Source organism: Vigna unguiculata, chromosome 10, assembly GCF_004118075.2.
Source record: "Vigna unguiculata cultivar IT97K-499-35 chromosome 10, ASM411807v1, whole genome shotgun sequence".
Classification (NCBI taxonomy): Eukaryota; Viridiplantae; Streptophyta; class Magnoliopsida; order Fabales; family Fabaceae; genus Vigna; species Vigna unguiculata.
Genome location: NC_040288.1, coordinates 4,848,747 through 4,867,124, shown reverse-complemented (window position 1 = coordinate 4,867,124; position 18,378 = coordinate 4,848,747). Strand labels below are relative to the sequence as shown.

At 44.8% G+C, this 18,378-nt stretch overlaps 2 non-coding genes across 2 annotated transcripts; both read left to right on the top strand.

Annotated features, from left to right (window-relative positions):
- The first annotated feature begins 13,432 nt into the window (after positions 1-13,432).
- Positions 13,433-13,504, top strand: TRNAN-GUU. The gene has a single exon. It is a non-coding gene; the product is annotated as a tRNA-Asn (tRNA).
- A 378-nt stretch (positions 13,505-13,882) lies between these two features.
- On the top strand, positions 13,883-13,965 carry TRNAY-GUA. Its single transcript has one exon. It is a non-coding gene; the product is annotated as a tRNA-Tyr (tRNA).
- The last annotated feature ends 4,413 nt before the right edge of the window (positions 13,966-18,378 follow it).

Below are 18,378 nucleotides of genomic sequence, written 5' to 3'. Positions count from 1 at the left end.
ACCTAAGGGATAAAAACCTTCAGCCACAAAATCGAAAGAAAAAAGCTACACTTATCGCAAGCAGCAAGCCATAAAGGGGAGGGGGAAATTCTAGTTCATTATGAGCAAGTAGGGGGCGACAACTAAAGAGGTAGCGAGACTAACCGCGCAGTAATATATTTAAGGAATATTTTACAATAAGACCTGGAGCTTAGTCTGTCGACTCTATGAGGGGAAGAAAGAATTATGATCGGCCATCATCAAAGAGAAAAAGTGCATCCCTCCTGGGATGAAATTTAGCTAATTCAGTAAGAGCCATGCCATGCGCCTATCTAGCGCATGATAGTTGTTAGGGATCCGCTTCCTTCTTAACTCCGGATAGCAACTCTACGATGTAGTAGTCTAGGAGATATCAATAGCTATAGTTTGCATTGGGTGCATCTAAATCCGCGTTTTTCTACCTGCATTTTACAGTGAAGCTGAACCAACTTTCGAATCGACTGACTTGAAGATAGGGCCGGCTGGATAAGTTCCCAAAGGCCCCCTGAGTGACCAGCTAAGTATCTGATTGGAGGAGTCTCTGACATAGTTTTGAATAAGAAACCGGTGGTTGAAAGCTGGAAATCATTCTAAAGATCGGATTCGTCTTTAACCGCGGAACGTACTGACTCATCTTATCAAGTTTGATAAAAAGCCAATAGCCTGAGAAGAAAAGAGATCATATACGAAATGATCGCTATATAGCGAATAAACCATCTTTTCACTAAAAAGGGGCGGTGAAAAGAATAGGAACTGGTTAGACTTTATAAATAATACCTGTGGAGTAAAGCTCAGAAAAATGATCATTTCCGGGAACGGGTGAAACCCTTTCGTTCGTGCATAAAGATATGGATAGGGATGCCGTTACCAACCCATAGTAGTAGTAAGAAGCCTGTATATACGCTCAAGCAAGAAGGAGCAGGGTTTGATCAAAGTAGAATGCCTTTTTTGAAGAAAAGCACCGGTGTGAAAAGAATATATACTATAACGGCTGGCCTTTTTCAAGGCAAGGGGAGCTCATCTATTCATTTCCCTCTTACGAGCCTATGCTCAGGATGTTCTTCGATCCAGCAAGTTCTTCGCTCGTGGGCTACCCTCTTAGCCCGTTCTAAGCTTAGATCAATACCTAATGATACATGTTCCGTCAATTGAATTGACTCGGCCTTTCGCCAGTTGGAAATAGAGGCAAGAGGGAGCCAAGCCAGCAACTGTGGTTGTGCCATTTGGGGGGCTAAAGTAGTCTAGCGGCGGTGAAGAGACGATAGTAGACCAGACGGGGACACCACCAGAACACCCGAACAAGGATCCATTTTCTTTCGTTTGCAGCTATAGTACATATGCGCACTTTAGATTTCTGTCTAACTAATAATATTCCTTAGCGTACTGCAAGACAGGTCAAATTCCATTTCACGGTTCTCTTAGAGGTCAAGATCGGCGATTACAGAAGCCTTACCCAATTTGATGTGATCGACGCCCCAGTGCAGTACAACGTACTCTTGGGAAGAGAATGGATACACAGGAAGATGTGTGTACCATCGAGCCTCAACCAGTGCATCATGCTATGGCATAACAATTACGTTAAAGTTTTCCCCGCGGACCCAAGGCCCTTTGAATACGAAGCCAAGGCAGCGGAAGTCTACGCTGATGCTTATTACTATTCAAAGGGCGATCTTCAAATCAGGTTTTTCGGTCTGATCGACCGATCGCCGCTATTGAAGCCCCGTCGAAGACACCAGTCGATCGGGCCTCGACGACACAAACAAGTCAGTGATGCTAGACTGGTATGGAGATGGAGTGCCGAACAACCAGTAAAATGAAGAAGAAAGCATTTGGTTCGGCTGTAGTTTCATAGATCTACATGGGAATCCTCTTGAGATCGATCATGCAGTTACGGCCAATCAAGCAGAGATTCGATTGGCCTTCCAGAGAGCTGACATTAGAGGACTTACACCCAAAGCACCAGAAAAGCTGTACGACATACGATCAGAAGTTCAAGATGATGTGATCGAAGTCAACCTATAGGCAAAAGCAGAACCTCGGCCCACATATGTCAGTAAGAACCTATCTAGTGAAATGGCCGAAGCGATTGTCAATCTTTGCAAGAATACAAAGACTGCTTTACTTGGGAGTCTTCATAAATGCCTGGCCTTGATAGGAATCTGGTCGAGCACCGGTTACCGATCAAGCAAGGCTTCAAACCTTACAAGCAACCACCCACAATAGAATTTCATCTGCTCTTTTCAGCAAGTCTGATCTATAGGTAGGGGAGGGCACCTTGGTATGACCTAAGGGGTGGACTGTCACTGAATTCCATCAAAATCCAATGAGCAACCCCCATTAGAAGAGAATAAGGGGTTACAACAATCATGTTAGACTAAGAAGAGCCTTGGGATCCAGTCCCTTGGACAGACCGATGCTGCGCCTCATTAGACAGCAGCGAAACATACAACTCGATGTTAATCAAAGTTGGTACGCTCCACAGCTTAAAAAGAAGGGCTAGCAAGCTTGTGAGGGTTGGTAGTGGCACGTAAGGCGCGCCCTTCTATAAATGGCCTCCTGTCTTTGCTTGTGTTGTGTAGTATGACGTCCACGTCGTCTTTTACTCTTGTTCCTTAACTCGTCCCTTCGCGTAGCCCACGGAGCGGTTCGTAGGTTAGCTCGTTAGTAAAGCAAGGAAATCCTACTGGCGGTAGCGGTTGTACCTTTGACCTATGTCTAGCCGCTTCTTTGATCATCGCATTCATTATTGATTCACATTCTATCCTCGGGCGAGAAGTCTCAAAGCTCTTTTGCCAGCATTGAGGAACCTTATAATTTTGATTAAAGTAGTTATCCGATAGACGCGATTTGACAATTAGCGGAGGTGTCACCTTCTAAACCTACTTTTCTTGAGTCAATAGAGTACGACCTGGATCAACAAAACCCATCCCCGTCTGAGTAGAGACTTCCTAAGCTAAGAAGTTTTCAAAGCAAGGGAGGAATGAACTTCTAGCTTGATTACCGGGAACCCTCTCTTGATAGATGAAGAACCCTTGGCCAAGCGCTCGGAAAGTGCTCCTCCAGCTGTCTGTCCCGCAGAGAGGTAGTTAGAATAGACTCCGAGACAAGAAGCTGACAGAGAAGCAAGGGTCTTAAGGGGTGAGCCCTATGACTAAAGATACACGAGCTCCTCTACACCCATTTCCTCGGAAAGCCCTTTTGCCAGCTTAGCGTAGAGAGATAGCCCCATGAAAGGAAGAATATATGGGTAGATCAAAGCCGGCTGAAGGCCAAGAATGGGATACGGGGACGAAAGCTCAGAGACCATTTGTTCAACTTCTCTACCAGAAGCGGAAGATGAACCCATATGAATTTAGTTCTAAACCACCTGATTGATATCATGGCGTAGATATAACATGATTCTATTTCTTAGCGGGAAGAGCCTCTCCAGCCTTAGGGGAGAACCAAAGACCCCTTTCTCTTCTCTACTTAGCCGCGGGCAGAAGATCTCCTCCCTATAAAGAAGGGAGCACGGTCTTCATTCGAGAGAGCTTCTTTTCAATCTTTTCCCCGAATCAGCACGATGGTCATCTCCTTCCTACCTGACGAGCACATCAGACAATCGCCTCTTTCATGACTCCATAACAACTACCTTATCCATTGATCTCTTGTGAATGTGAAGGTCCCAAGAACTACCTTCGCTTTTCAAGCTGCAGCTATTGCTATTGTTGTGCTTGGGAATTGTTTGAGCTTATATCGATCGTTAGCTTCACTAATCTCCCCACGGTTTATCCTGCGATTTATCTTTACTGAACCTGGCCAAAGGATTTATTTTACAATGTATATGTCTTAGTTGACAAAGCTGTTTACGTAATAGGCTGCTGGCTAGAAAGATAGGAATTTGGAATGTTGAGATGACTGGTAAGTTTATCGAAACACTCGAGTAGATGCTTTCAACAAGCCCTGCTCACAGATAGCTAATGAGCTAGCTCTTTGAATTAAAAAGGAACCAGCAATACTGGATGCGATGTTTGGAACAAAAAGACCACCAAAGGTTCCCGAAATGTTCGCAAATGACTTGTCATATGGCCGTACAGAAGAACACGCAGACATGGACAATTTAAAAAAAAAATGATTTATTAGACTCGGGTTCACTCCAAAAGAAGAGCTGAGCAAAGAAAGAAAAAGGGTGACCTCCGTTTTGGTAATGAAAAAAAGATCCCTAGCGGTTGTTCTGACATGTGATTAACCGAATCAGCTGCGTAGCCCTCTTTCACAGGGGGGGTGTGGCGGCATAGCCTGCTTCCAGAAAGTAATTCATGTTGAACCATTTACTTCGTTTTAAGCACTTCTTCTTATATGCTCACTTCGATGCTCGATTTTTGCCTTGCTTCAGGCCCTCGCCCGGAGAAAGCTGGAGACGTTGCAGACATGTCCAAAGCAGAACGACCATGCTCGGAAACCACAGGTGGCGTGGAAGACAGGTTCCCGAACAGAATTAGTTGAAAGCGAAAATAGAGAGTCCCAGAAAGAGAAAGAAAGGGTGAGGAAGGAAAAAGGGGCCCATCGACTGGATTACTAGACTGCCTTCCTTGCTTGCCTGCCATGGTACACTTCTAGTATGAGTGTACAGATCTATTCCACCAACATCAACTGAGGCAAGAGCGTCTTTCACAGCTGATTCAAGAACAGCCATTCTTATTCTTTATTCTCCCGGGATCAGAAAAGGCTAGGCACCAAGGCTACGAAACTAGGCTATGAAAGCAGAGAGAACTCAAACTCCTAAACTAAACCTAAGGCAACCTTTCTCCTTATTATTAAAAAAAAATAAGAAATAGCACCAGCCTAATCCAAGAATGTCGACTCTGATCTTTACTATTTTGCTATTCAAAGCAATCTGCCCAATGAGCTACGGGTATATGAGCTAAGGCCAGTGGATTCCTCTCTTTAAATTCCTTAAAAAAGAAAAGAAGACAGGACAGACAGACTTGATCAATCAAGTCAGCAAACTCAAAGCATGAGTTCTACCCTTTGATCGCTATTAGATATCTGATATCAGAAAGATACGCGGACGACTTTACTATAGTATAGGTCGGATGTTTCCGTGAGCAGTAAGCAGCAGATCTCCCCTTATTGATTTTGGGAAAGCTGGTGGCCGCCTGTGAATTCAAGGCAAGGGGCAGCCTGATTCGACATTGTTGTTTACTCTGATCCGGTCGAGGTGGTTTTCGTTTACCAGCGCGTAGGCGGTCTAAGTTCCTATGACCGAGTCTTTCTGGCCCCTGTGAACATCTTTTCTTAATGTATTAAAGAGGGCCTCTCTAACCGGTGAAAAGTGGTGGGTGTCCACTAACGGCCATTCTTGGCTCGGCTCCGATAACGCAATTCCGGAAGGAGTCGATAGTTGGGCACTGGATCCCTTCGGACCTGGAGAACGTGTGACGCTGGATCGGGGTTTGGTGAACCAACTGGTCGCTCCTCTAGTTGAAGTATCGGGCCCCTTTTTCTTTCGTTGCCTAGGTTACACCTTCGGAATACCCCAGAAGGGAATTTTTATCTATTTCCCTCAATCTTCACTTTACGCCAGGCCTCCCAGTTCAAATACGTCATAAGGCGTGGAATTAGACCAAGGGGAATCTCCATAGGAACTAGTCCCTCAGATTTCGCACGTAGGAGATCGAGACACAGCCCCACCCAGGGCTATGAGGAAAGATGTAGATCGATCGCCTCAGATAGACAACTACATAGAGGGTCTCTACAAGTCTATATATTCTTTTTTCTTTCGTTCCCCCCGTAAGATCACCAATGAGGTCTGCAAGTTTCACATCTAAGTAATACCCGATCCGATAGTTTACGATATATATTTAACAACATTCTAAGCTAAGAAAGGAGATTTTTAGATATCGGTAGTTGTCCGGTCGTACCCAAATAGTAAGATTCCAGAGGAAAATGCACCTAAGATCAAATATTTCGAGCCGGCTTCCGTTGAAAATTCAGACTTTCTTTTTGATGCTGCCATCACATAAAAACATAAACTTTGAGGCTCAATAGCTAAATACATGGCGATTGAATCATGAGCCGAGATCATAAAGAGCATACTGCGAGTAGGAAGTGGAATTGATACAATGAATTCAAAAGCATCAAACCTCTCTTGTTCGGAAGAATCGAAACACATCGAAATGGTACCAGCCGTACTTAATAATAGAAGGATTTGGCAGAAATATGTAAAATTGTCCCTCCTAAAAAGATTATTCCGGAATAAATGGGCAATAGTTAGGAGAGGTGCGCCAGCGGCGAGCAGAAGCAAGGTTATTAGATACCTCAGGAAAGCCCGGCCAGAACCACACGTGCAAGTTTCCCTGCATGTGGCTCGTCCGTGATAACTTATTCGAATTTGCGCGAACTAGCGGACCGATCACTAAGTGGGGATGCTCCCTCCAGCATGAGCGAACCTTTTCGAAACTTGTTAGGAATGGGCGTCACTATCCCAGCCCTGATCCAGCCAGGTTCTATTGATCATGTCCCCTTCCCCCTTGTCTTGGGGCGTCTTTGGCTTTACGAGAGAAAGCCCGCCATAAAAGAAAGTCTTTATCTTCTCGTCCTGGATCATATTCCTTCCGGTGCGTCCACAGAAGAGGAAATCGCAATGCATCTTGCTCAGCTGGCAAGGCGTAGCTTGGATTGGGAGTGTAGCGTGGGTAAGGTAAGGAGGAAAGTGGCCGCCAGAGAGGAAGCCGGCCTATTAAGCGCAGCTAAGCTAATATGCGCCGGATAAAGCCAGGTGCCGGAGGTAAGCTCTATTCGGCCCGGAGCATTGATTCCCCATAACGAATAGGCTAGCTCTATCTCTCAATTGCCTATCCTGTGCTCGAGAAGGTCCCCCAGTTCCTCGGCAGCACCTCGAGGTGCATTTAGTTGTCTTACAGGAGACTCGGGATATTCCTCACTCCATGGCACCTTTCGCTCATCCATTCCGCCCGTCCAGACGTGGCGCCCTTTTTCATTATCATCTACCGCCCTTTCTCTCCTCCCGGCTATTCACGCATGAAGATCGTCGTATGTATGCTCGACTTCGGTTGCCGGTGCGTGTAGGTAGGAGTACATTATGGCAGGATCAGTCACCCGGGCAAACCAACCCTCCTCCAAGAAGAATTGTGCTATGCCCTCCCGATCCCTATAGAGCGAAAGAGCTGCCTGGTGATCCCTAGGTTGCAGCACGTCCGGTCGTTAACTCCTCGCGCCGCTGCCGTCGTTTCTAGGACCGACCGACGCCTCGCCTGCACAGGTACCTACGTAGTGTAGTGTCGGTCGCACATTCAACATAGCGTTCGGACTCATGTGCCTTCCAGAACCAGGGGTCTTCGAGCCAGCTGCGTACGATTAGCCAGCCTTGCGGCTGCAAAAGGATTAGACATCCTCCCATGCTACGGTTCCCTGCGGTCCGAACCCGGTGCCGCATTAGGTTAGGGAGCTGGGCTTTTTTCGCTCCTCTCACATTCATTCGTTCGAGCTGCTTCGCTCCTCCGCATCCCAAAGCGCGCTGCCCTCCTAGGCGCGCAACACTAAGTAATCCAAGCCAACCCACATTACTAACTAACGGTGGATAATCATATTTCTTAGAGGTACTAAATACAACTCCATGAATGAGCAAAATGGAGGTTGCATTAATGATAAAGATCTCTGGGTAAACCGCTAAAAAAAGATTGAACATGTGGAAGGATCCGAACGAATTTTGTTTTCATTTTCCCCGTATGGAGCACTGAGTTACAAACGTTACGATCTTCAACAGGCAGGCTGCACTCTAGGCGGCTAGGAGGGATCGCTAGACCAGCAGCCAGACCAACAATGCCTGTTTCAACCAAGTTTATCCATCCTTCAGTAATAAAAGGTGCCTCAGCGTCTATACTTCTCCAGGGCCTTTCAAACCCGAAGATAGACGTCGCTCTCTCCTGGATTTTTGAATTCTCCAAGCAGACGTTGGAAGTCTTCCCTGGTGGCACCCACTTCAGCGGTCGTTCCCTTCCCCTCCAAAACGAGGCGTTGTGCGATATCTTGCCATGTAAAGCGGTCTCTTGATTGGTTTTTAGAGAAGGATTCTTCTAGAATCGCACACTTATCTCTAAGATCGTTTATGGTATCGTTTTGATCCTCGGTTGGAAGATCAACCTCTTCCACCCAATTGGGAATTGGTTTTGGAGGCGAAACAGAATGGCGTCTTGGGTTGGGGTGAAACAACAAGTCCAATTTGTCAATAAATTCCCTTTTTATGTCCGTCCCGAGCTGACTCCAGAGCTGCTCGGATCGAGCGGAAGAAAAGTCAAGGGGGAATGAAGTAAAATCAAATCAAAGAAGGTAGAAATCCTATATACTAAACTAACCAATAAACAGAAAAAGATGAACCATTTCATAATAGAAAGAGCCCGCTGTAACTTGGGCCTTGTTAGATAGAAGCAAAAGACTTTCACTTCTAAATCCAAAGGGAGAATGAACCTAAGAATAACATAGAAAGTAAAGAAGAAAAGGCATCACTTTCCAATACCTACAGCAGCTCCCACTGAAGCAATTGTAGCAGCTCCGGCACCCATTGATTTTGCACCTTCTAACATCTCGAATTGAGAAAGTCTCGTCACGCTCTTTCATTCACGATTTTATGTTCTCGTCGCTTCCTGTTGTTGGGCTTGGGAAGGGAAAGTCTCAAGTATGTGCTTATTCCACTTCCATTCCCACCGGAAGGGCACCCTATTTTCAGTTAACGCAATCAAGAGGTGGTAGGTGTGGCGTTGGTTTTGCACCGTGTTCCACACGTACAATCCGAGTAGGGTGAGGATCACGAAGACAAAAAGACTCAATAGTGAATAGATGGTGCAAGGGTGCTGTTCCAATAATTCCAATAGCTTCATTCGACATAATTTACCGGACATTCCGCTTCTTTTCTTGCTCTAAAAAAAATGAAGAAAGACTTGTTTGTTGTAAATCGCTGGTTGGGTTTACCCATCAAGAAAGACATGTGGGATTGGGGGACATCTAGAACTAAGTCAAGACTGACTACAATTAAAGAAATCACTACACACTGTCTATCTATCTGTTTCCATCTAATCAAAGACAGTTCCATTCGATCTTAGGCGATCCCAGGTTACCGACTCTCCGGCCTCATTTCGAGGCACGATTGGAGAGCTCCTTGGGCCCGCCGCTTTCTCCAAAATGGAAAACTTTCAAGATTAGCGTACTTTTCTATCTATCACTTACGTCATTTCTTGTTGTCAGTCAATCTTCATCAAGACAGTTGACCGAGTCGAAACCTATTGCTCAAGTCTTCCGAACCCGAATAACGAGAAAACTTTTCTCTTATATACGATACCATCAGACGCGCATTCCTTGGGATCAGAAGGAAGACTCTTTCATTTCAACGTCTACTCAGTTTGCTATCTTTTTCAGGATAAGGATCGGCCTATCCAACCACTATGGGATATGAGGTTTTTCCTCGGCTGCACAATCCGATGTGCAGAACTACTGAACGGAAAAAGGATCCTATTCCTCAGTCGACTTCCACCCGCCCGACTAGTTGCATCAAAGGCATTAATTGTTTGACGGAGTTCTTTTCTGAGAGGGAAGAAGGGCAAGCAGGTCCCCCAAATGGTCTCAGAGTACGCAAGTCTGATTTCGATTGGAGAAAGAGGTCGGGTTAGGGCAGGAAGGCTAAAGCTGCCGTTAAGCGGTTAAGTAGGAAGGATAAGTCTATAGTTGTTGTAGTAGAAGCTAAAGGTTGTCAACTTACGTTCTGTTCCAGCTTGAAAGTGAAGACGAAGCCAGCCGTTGAGTTGAAAGTTTGAGCGCTGTGTTGCGGCATGGGCCCTTAAGCTTCTTAGGCAAACTCTTTCATAACCTTGTCCCTTGTGTCGTTGAAAGGAGTCTAAAGCTAGATAAGATCATTCCCTAAGGGACTAGTCCTTCTATCTGACTTCTTCTACTCAATCAGCATGAAAAAAAAAGGTATAGAAGGGTGCAATACTTCTATCTTTCTGCCACTTCGTCTTGTACCTGTCCTTTTGGGACAGCCTCTCTCTTCACACCTTGAACCAGGACTAAAACCTATCCCTTCTATTATGATATGAATAAATCCTACTTAACCGCTAAAGGAACGTAGTTGCATTTCTATTCTATAAGGAGAGGGATTGAAGCTTATTTGATAGAACCTAGGAGAGGTATGTTTCATTGCAGGTTCTTTAGAGCTTGGAGTTTAGAAGCATACTTGTTAGAGTAAGGAGCGGAGATACTCGACTGATAGGGAGAGGAACGAAGTAGCGTGTTGTTGATAGAACAAGGTATGAAGTAGCTCGACATTATAAAAGGAGAGGGGTTGGCTGGCTTCCCTACTTCGTCTTCTATCTTTCTTCCACCCCCTGGACACCATTCTACCCAGAACTCGTGTATGGATCGAGAGCTTAGAATGCCGTTAGAGAAAAGGCGTCATGAGTGGAAACACTCAGATGTGAGGTTAGTTACCTCAGTCTGTGGAGGTCCTTCAGACCCACGGGCGTGGGTGAAGGTTACACTGTAACAGGTGTATATTTTCGCTCATATCCTGAGCGGGTATTTGATTGAAGTGTCAAATACGCCGTCCTGGTCCTACTAAGATCAGCGCCAACCACTGGCAGCACAAGATCGCTGCGAGGAGAGTGCCCGACCTATTTGTCTTTCTCGCACCGATGATTAAACATAATTGCGTTATGAAAGAATGTTCGATCATCAAACTAAGACTCACTGAAAGCTGCCGTTCACGTCAGGGCATATAGATCAGCGGATATGTAGTTTCGTGTACTGATTCTCTTCGAGATTGGGTTGGTGTTCAGTGTGGGCAGTCTCATTTGCTAATCTATATGTTTTCAGTTTCAAGAGGGAAGAAGCGGGGTAGAGTAATTGGTCAACTCATCAGGCTCATGATCTGAAGATTGCAGGTTCGAATCCTGTCCCCGCCTAATCATCTGAGGCCGTAGTCAGCCTCAATCTTTCAGATTCGTAAGTAACTCAGTGAGTGCTTTCCTTTTCCCATGTCTTTTTTGGTCAACAACCAACCACATCTCTATATAGTCAAAACACTAGTCCTACAGGCTTGACGGGGTTCAGTCTGTATGGAGGGAAGATTTTTTTGAATGTAAGTAAAATGGATAAAAAGATCGATTTTTTTTCTTTTTCGTTTCTTATCTATCCCATAGCTGTTGTTGTTCTCTATTCCCTTTTTAGAGGGGGGCGCCCACCCGCATTGAATCTCCCCGATCCGGGTCTCGATCTCACTTTTGCCTTTTATGCTTTGCATTCATAAATGAATATTCGACTTGAAACCCTGTTCAAGGAACGCTTTGGGGAGTATTACGTATTGCCAGACGGCTTCACTTTCTCAGCCGGGGCATCTAGACTCACAAGTTGAAACCTTACAGGGTTTGCAAGATATCTTTGTTGATCTATTTTTTGAAGGGGGGCAAAGCCCTGCTTTTTTGACTGCTTTGGAGTTTGTTCTTAATTGGGTGGAGAAAGATGATTCGCTTTTTTTATGTTCCTTTAGCCTTTCGTGGAGATCGAATCCCGACTTTTTCTGACTGATGAACGAAATTAGTGCAGCGGCAAGGAGCGTTTTTGACTTCCTAACATGGATACCAAGTCTGGGTCAGAGAATTCATAGTAAGGCGATACGCTCTCCGATGCAGTAGATCAGCGGACCGGAAGATTAGCATGTGAGGCGAGAGTGTCCGGTCTGCTTCAAGTCCTGCCGTTCAATATTGGACTTCTTCTTCCGCTTCCAGGAGCAGCCTCTATCCTGTTGAGGTGAGGCCTTTAACTCCGCTTGCCTCTACTTTTCATGTCAAGCGTACAAGTGTAGTTTAGTGGGATTGACTTCTAAAGACAGGAATTCTTTTTCATCTCCTCGGGCAAGACCCTGTATAAGTCGACGTCTTAACCTGACTTCCTGAGCTCAGAGATTTGATAATAGGGATTGTTCACAGCACTAGTTGTCACCGTCTAATCCTTTCATAAAAGACATTCACTGACCCACGTAGGACTGCTGAATGGAATGATTCCTCCCCCGAGGGTGATGGAAGGGGGGGCACGACCCGATCTAAGATTACTCCCTGAGCAGAGTCTGACTTTTCGAAAAGAAGAGAGGAAGGGGCGTACCAAAAAGTTCTCCAATTCGATGAGGACAAGCAGGCACAACAATCCCAGGAAAGGTTCGAAGCACGTAGTTGCAAAGCTAATATTCAGAAGTTCAGTTCGTGAGATAGCTCCCCGGACCAGATCTTTTTGATAGATTCCTAGTACCGACCTTCCGTTCAGTGTAGGGAAGGGATTTGCCCCAAGCCAACAAGGAAGCAAAGTACCCGTGCTATCAGTACAAGTATAAGCCGGATCGTACCACACGGGAGCAGGATCCGCGTTCCACCTCTAAACCATAGGATCGGGCAATTAGAATCATGCCACTTTTTTATGGCAGGTTGAAGTTTCAGGCCAAGGGCGAAAGCAACTATGACTGACATCCTTAGATGAGCTTCAGGCCACTTGACCAATAGGCAAGCTCAAGTAGCTTTCAATCGGGGAGGATCAAGTCCAAAAGAAAGAGTGAAGGATCTGTCTTTTTTCCCAGCTGTATGAAGAAACCAAGCCAACCGAAACCGATTCAAGAGCCCTTCTATTTTTTATGTTATTTTATTATTACTTTTGCTCTGACTTTGAGCGATTCCATATCAACTAATGGAATCATAATAATAATTTCAATGAAAGGTTTAAGTAGTGCTTTTTTATTAATTCAATTATATGATGTTGTTCTACCTATTTGTCTGCCGAGGAACGTAGTCGCTTTCTGGTTGAGTTGAGCGTATGTCTTTGCCCAGATATTTTTCCTTTGTTTGAAAAAGACTAACTACTATAGTATAGTAAGGGGCCTTTTCTTGCTCGTTAGCGCTGTTTTTTGATTGCAGGGCGCTAGCTTACTAATAAAGAATAAATATATATATCTAGGGCTTTTTTCTTTCATCTTTCAGCTTGATCGGAATCGATTCTATGATTGAATAGCAGAAGTGCTACTTATTAATTAGTAGTATAAACTCGGAGAGACAGACAGAGAGGCAATCATACCTGCTAACTCCTAGGATGAGAAGTAGGTCCCTTGTTTTTGGTAGGAATAGTTCCATTGTTGCCCCTCGGGAGAGTGAGTCTACTTAGCGAACTGGCAGGACGCGGAGATCGATTGATAAAGATGAATCTCGAGAGTGGATGGTTGACCGCCGCCCCCTTGTCCTGGAGGCTCTCCGGCCGAGGAGGGGCTTGCTATCGTAACCTTTTATCCCGGTGTATGTGAAAAAGAGTGACGAACCCTTTTTTGTTCGGTCATAGGTTGGTGTCCAAAGAACGAGAGTCGGCTTCCTTAACTTAAGTCCGTTGTTCCTCAGTAGCTCAGTGGTAGAGCGGTCGGCTGTTAACTGACTGGTCGTAGGTTCAAATCCTACTTGGGGAGAATTTGGAGTTATAGCTTTTCTGACCTAGCGACCCCTGTCCTTCCCCTTAGTTTCTAAACTAGCAGAATCGTGGGACATCCAAAGTGGGAAGTTTCTTGTTTCTTTTTTTTCTATTTCTTACTCCCTTTTTTAGTTTAGGAACTTGGTTCGTTCAATTCACTTGCTCATGAACTCGCAGCTTCGCTAGAAGCGACTAGGGGGGAGCTGTCGTAGAAGCTTTGCCCTTTGTACAGAGATTGTTATGAACTGACTAGCGGAACGCTAGCTAAGCTAAAAAAGAGTCTGAGTTCCCTTCAATCAAATCAATAAGCTTTATTTCAGGTTTTTATCCCTCCTTCTTAGAACCCATTGATGGAGGGGGGCCTCGGCCCGGGAAGGGGAGAGTGGCCGAGTGGTCAAAAGCGACAGACTGTAAATCTGTTGAAGTTTTTCTACGTAGGTTCGAATCCTGCCTCTCCCACTTGTTTGTTGTAGACTTCTTCGAAGAGAAAGGGGGAGAAAGAAATCCTATAGCTTAGCTTGAGTAAAGCCCATTAGTATTAGTAGTAATTGGATCTTTTCTAAGGTTTGAGGATGCTGTACCGATAGGTGCGGGAGATTTATATTGATATAAAGATAACGTCAGCATATTGGCTCCAGCCGGTAGCACGGGGCTTGCGAATTCTTCGATCCATACCCTCTGAGTTAAAGAGTGGGTCGGCACAGTTTTCCAGGTTGGTTCAAACTTCATCCCTTGTTCAAGGGGAATAGTTTGAATCTGGGGTACATAACGGTTTACAAGACGATTGAAGGACTCCTTTATGGAGCCAACCAACTCAACAACAGTGTCCATACAAGACACCGGCTGAGATATACTGGAAAAGTGTTTTCTACCCGTTTTGCTAAGGTTATAATCTTAGAAAAGGAGAAGAAAGATACCATTTAACCAGCATATCCGCCTTTTGATCCCGTACACATATCATCCTTCTATGATGGGAAGGGATTTACCTGGGCTTGCACTGGAAATCCTATGAGAATATGACAATAGGAGTTTTCTTAACTGCTAAGCTTACACAGACTCCTGAAAGATTCGGACGAAGGCATTCCAAAAAAAAAGAAGAAGAAAGCTATTTATACGCTAGAGCCTTATAGAGACTTCCTAAAAAGAAGTGACCTTATCTAAATCTAAGGTAAAAACTCAAAGGCCCACATGCTTTCCTTTTTTGCTTGCCTAAGTCCCTTTTTCTACATATGGATTGAAAAAAGTTTTTCGGCCTGTCATGGACAGAAACTAAACCAGGCTCGCGTAGATACATTACCTGAACCATGCTTTTCCCAAGCGGGGGTCTAAGACCCTTTTCGGAAGCAAAACCCAGAGCAAAGGGGGGCACGGACAACAGTTAGAACATACAGATAAGAGCACATAGCATCACTTACATCAGAAGTGGGATCACTCACTTCAAACCTTACTTCACAAGATCTTATCGCATTGAAAATCCGTATGGTGCAGTTATGAACGGAAGCACTGGGGTTAAGCCGAAAGTAGAAGTCGAAAGAGTAGTAGGAGTAGGCGAGAAGCCGGCGCGTCTTCATTTTGGGAATTCCTAACGGAATGAATATAACCAAGGGGAATGGAAATCATCGAAGATATAGTGTGTGTGCCGTGAGTAATCAATCTTCGCAAAGACAGAATCATGGATGTGGTCGTACTAATACTAATACTAATAAAGGATACTCTTTTGATACTTCTTTAATAGATCAGGAATTTATTTTCTTCAAAAATGGATTTGACTTTGCTTTTTAGGATGCTAAGGTTGGGGTGCTTATCCTCGTTTTAGTGATGTGCAGGCCCACTCGATGAAACGAAAAAGCTTGACAAGCTGGATGGATATTGGGTCACGGACATAAGAATACGGAATTAAAAAACCTGAGGCATTTAGGAAAACAACAAGCCTTGGTGCGACCTGACTCGGAAGTGGAATTGGCAAAGAAGGAAGCCCCAGGTGCTTGAAAGACCAATACGCTCTAATGAGTCCCACTTACCAATATTTAAGGTGCACCGTAGGACTCATTCTGATCCACCCGCGGACACCCCTATCTTAAGCAAATGCCGACTTACCCTTGGCCTTCCCAGATAAGAAAAAAAGAGAAAGAATTGCCTCTCGCTCACACCCTTTCTAGGGGCGAATCATCGGATCGGATTGACCACCCTTTCTTTTCGCTTTTGATGCAGCTACAGCCTTTTCAACTGCTATTTGCTCGGTAACCATTATCTAGTCATGAAACGGGAACCGTAAATGAATACGAATAGGCCCTTCGAACTTGATTCACAAGACAGGCTCCGGTCTTAGGCATGTCTATCAGGTCCATTCTATCTCCTCCTCGAAGGAAGAGGCTCAAAGGCGAAAGGGATCGCCCTTGACCCCACTACTGCTCAGCTTACTTGCTTTCCCTAAGCACACACACTAAGTAGATAGTAGGCACAGGTACGCTAGGAGCTCATCGAACTTAACTTGTAGAGTGAGACCAGTGCTCGATATGGTTCATTTCAGTTCTCGTTCTCTCGATATGCTTCAACACATACCTGTCATCTATCTTTTTCAAGCGGTATCTCAGTCTGCTTTCCCTGATATTGGTAGTACGTACTATCTTTCCTTGCGTGGAAGTAGTTCAAAGCTATCTTGAGATATATCTAAAAGCTATATATAAGGAGAAGTCCCGGTAGAGCTATTTCATGCCCTCTTATATGCTCGCTAACGTTTGTTAGCTCGTTTCCAAGTACAGAAGGCGGGTATGGGAGACTTTTAAGTGAGAGAAGACCGCTGATAAAACAGTAGTGCTGCTCACTGATCGGTAGGGAGGAAGGAAGCATAGCAGGGGAAGGGGATAGCAAGAGAGAGAGACATGCGAGTTCGACTCTCGTTCTATCCATGTTCAGCAGTCCTTGTCCATGTTGGAACTGGGCAGTACCGCTCAACTACGAGATGCTTGAAAGTAGTTGCTTTTACTGTCTTTATTGAGATGTTCCGTGTACCGCACCGAGCCTTAATAGGTTGAGATTCTGTAAGTAACTACTCCGTGCAGGAATCTCTTTATGGAGGGAATTTGGATTTGTTATGAGATGGACTTCTTTTTCAATGATTCTTCTGATTTACTTCCTCTGGCAGTTGTAGTCATTTATGCTCTGTGGTGGCGGCGCCCTTTACCATTATTCAATTTGCCTCGACCCGACCCCGATCTGACTTTAGCATTTGATGCTCTGAGATATGAAATATCTTCTTTACTATAAACCCTGTTCAAGGAACGCTTTGGTGAGTATTACGAATTGCCAAACGGCTTCACTTTCTCAGCCGTTGGTGAGCATCTATATTTTACGATCTTGATGTGACGGCTGGGTCTTGACCTAGCTACCGAACTGACTTAATGAAATGGTAGACGTGGCCAAAGGAAGGGGTCGAAGGACAACGAGAACTCACAGCTTTCTCTCTATCCTGCCTGAGGCCAAACTCACACTTTATGGAGCTATAGCATACATTGAGCCTGCAGGGAGAGCCCTCTGGAATTGCAAAAGCCTTTGCCTCTATAACAGCCTCAATTCAAAGGAAAGTGTAAGTTACATTGATTCGGTCGGCTCACCTGATCTTCTTGGGAGCGTACCCTACAAGGGAAAGAGTAGCCTGGGACAAGATATCTGATTTACGCAAGGCCAAGCCGACCTTCCGCTTCCGGAATGGATTTCTTTGAGACAATAAAAGAAAGATAGATAAGGGATTTTTCTTTCCCAGCCGTTGCCCTTGTCAGAGAGATTCCTTTTTTTCTTTAAATAAGAGAATTCTGACCTCAACCTCACTCAAGGGATAGAAAGGGGCGATGAGCTCAGTGGAGTAGAAGCCGTCCTTCTGAAATAGAAAGCCCTAGCTATGAGTTACTCCAATCTAGCCGTGAAGCGCGAGGGCCAATATTCAAATGAAAGCAAGGGGCTGATTGTCCTCATGGGGAAGGGATGAATACGAGCTGTCGGAAGAGCTGCTCTCTAAGAAGCAACCAATCCAAGAATTTCTTGATTTGGTAGAGTACCAGTCACAACACTAGAACCAAGTTAGGTGAGCTTGAATGCATAGGTAAGAGCGGGGAAAGCTGCTCTTAGAGCGTACTCCTTCCGATCTAGGCGTATGGTTGAATCTATCCTTCAAGTAGTGCTTGATTGAGGGATGAACCCGAATCCGTACTTTCCGGTACTTTTCCTCTTTCAAGTGGTTGAACTCTTTCTTTTTCTTTTATTGGCACGGATGGACACCTCGAAGAGAATCCTTCTTCTTCTGCCTGGCTGGCTTTGTACTGACTGATAAGAGTCTCCAATATGCAAGCCTTACACGTGACTTAGTAAGCCAAAACAGGGCAACCCACTGCTCGCGACGTGCGGTGCGAGTTGCTTTGTAAAAGGTATTTATGTATCAATCAGTAGCCAGAGAAAAAAAAAAGTACAATTGCAACTTCAGACATTGAAGAAGATTTTTTAATGAGCAAATTTGGCGCAAGCCAATGCCGCTAATAAACACCCTTTTTGAAATTGAAATGAAACAACTTTGAAGCGCCCTAACATGTACCTACGGAGCAGAAGATAGATCGGTCCTCGTAGAACGTTCAAGACTTTAAGTCTGTTGTTCCATATCAATTACTAAACCTCGTGGTATCCACGTACAAAACATACCATTACCAATAAAAGAATTAGCACATTGGTGTCGGTCTACTAAGCCAGTCAATCAAGTATGTAGTGTAGAGTCCATGGTGTAGGACAGGTTTTAGTACGAGGAGTTCAATGAAAGGATTTCTCTATAGTAAGAGTGATCCATGGCCTTTCGCCTAGAGTCATAGAAGAATTCCTTCATGCTTC